This window comes from Nicotiana tabacum, chromosome 3 (assembly GCF_000715075.1).
Source record: "Nicotiana tabacum cultivar K326 chromosome 3, ASM71507v2, whole genome shotgun sequence".
In the NCBI taxonomy this organism is placed as follows: domain Eukaryota; kingdom Viridiplantae; phylum Streptophyta; class Magnoliopsida; order Solanales; family Solanaceae; genus Nicotiana; species Nicotiana tabacum.
In genome coordinates this window covers 179,106,922-179,109,189 of record NC_134082.1, presented here as the reverse complement: position 1 = coordinate 179,109,189, position 2,268 = coordinate 179,106,922, and positions in this window count along the sequence as shown.

The window sequence follows — 2,268 nt, the reverse complement described above, 5'->3', positions numbered from 1 at the left end:
GGGTCCTAAAAATCAAAATCAAACCTGTTTGGTGCTTGCTTTTCCCCTACGGAGGGTTTCCTCGAACAATCGAAAACTTTCTGCCCCTGTTTCAATCAAAGAAAAATCTTGTCAGTTTAAAATGTGGTGGTTAGTTTGTGGCATTCTTGCTGAAAGTCTCCCCGCTGCCGTGCTTTGTTTTGACTGGTTTCCCCAAACTGGCTCTGAACCTCTTGAATTTCTAACTATCTTTCAACCCACATGACCTCAGATGACCAGAGTGTTCTATACCCGAACCGTTGTTTTACACCTCTGACCCCTTTTACTGAACCTCTGCATCTCCCATGAAATTACTAAATCATTCCGTCGGTAGATCTTTTGCTGGCATTTTATCCCAATTTCCATCATGCTATCTTTGGTATGTTCTGGCCACACTGTGCTTTGCGATTTTTGAAGTTGGTAGTGAGCTTTGAAATTACTTCTTGTTTGCTTAAACAGAACTGACATTGGAACATCTTAGAGAAATAAACCCAAAAGAATAAAATGCAATGACTTTCAGAGTTAAGGATAAGAAAAATCCAAAACTGGAAGACTATCTGAAGGGGAAAAAGAAAAGAGACTTATCTGAGTGGAGCAGCTGGCACCAATGATCATGACATGCATTTCGGATTAATCGGCTCAATCTATCCAACCAATCAACTTTCAGTAGCTATACTTTGTTGCCCCGGAGTTTCCATAACCTGACTTCTTCGCCAAAACCATAACCTTGTTCAGCCTGCGGTGCCCTTAAGGATTTTCACCAACAAGCCTCTCTTATTTGTTCATCTCTCAACTCACTTTTTCCTTACAGTGCCCGTGAGGGTTTTCACCAATAAGACTCTCATTTTTTATTTCTCTCAGCTCCCGGTGCCTTATGGTGCCCATGAAGGTTTTCACCAATAAGACTCTCTCATTTTCATTAGTTTTTCCTGCTTGGCCCAGAGTGTTACCCCTGATATGAATCACCTTCACTTGCTTGACTATGCATTTTCTCGAAAACTGATCGGAAGGTCTTTCTTTGGACCTTAATATGAGCTTTTGGATAGAATTAGAAAGAAAGGGTATCAAAGACTCTAAACAATTCAAATGGGTTCAAAATTACAACTTTTGGAATCAGATTTCTTGCAACAACCACAACTTCTGCCCCAGTTTCTTTGCTTGGGGAGTTTTGGGATTTTATTTTGATGGGACCGAACCGTGAGGCTGCCTACGTATCCTTTAAAGGAATCAGGTCGAACGTAGTTCATGACATAGACATTGCTTTGCTGATGTGATTTTCTCTTTCTTTTCTTTCTCTTTTTGCTTTATTTTTCTCTTCTTGTTGTTTTGTTATCTTCTTTTCTTCTTATTTTTCTTTTCTTTTGTTTCTTCTTTTTTTTTTCTCTTTTTTCTTTTCTTTTTTTTCTCTTTTCATTCTTCTCTTTTCTATCTTTTCCTTTATTTATCTTTCACCCTTGCGTTTCTGATCTTTGCTACTGATTCCAAAGAGGGGTATGAAAGGAGGTAAATAAGTCTCAAGGGAATAACAAAGGACAAAGTGTTTAGATAGCAGAACAAAATGCCTTCGTCATTCCAATCTTCAAAACATGCCAAGTACAAACAAATATAATTTAAACAAAGAAATCATACATAATATCTCTTGACCACATCGGAATTGATGGCCATTTCCACACATTTGCCTTCTATGTCTGTTAAATACAAAGCATCATTGGACAACACTCTCGTCACGATGAACGACCCCTGCCAATTTGGGGCGAACTTGCCTTTTTCTTCATCCTGATGAGGAAGGATACGCTTCAATACTAACTAACCCTCTTCAAACTTTCGTGGATGCACCTTCTTATTATATGCTCTTGCCATTCTCTATTGATACAACTGACCATGACAAACTGCTGCTAATCTCTTCTTATCAATTAAACTCAACTATTCCAAGCGAGTTTTGACCCACTTATCATCATCAATTTTGGCCTCAGCGACAATCCGAAGGGACATGATTTCAACTTCCACAGGTATCACCGCCTCAATGCCATATACCAACAAATAAGGAGTTGCCCCTACTGAAGTACGAACAGTAGTGCGATAACCCAGCAATGTAAAAGGCATCTTTTCATGCCACTATCTAGAACCCTCCACCATTTTCTGAAGTATCTTCTTTATGTTCTTGTTAGCTGCCTCGACTGCTCCATTCGCCTTGGGACGGTATGGGGTGGAATTGCAATGTGTAATCTTAAACTGTTGACATACCTCTTT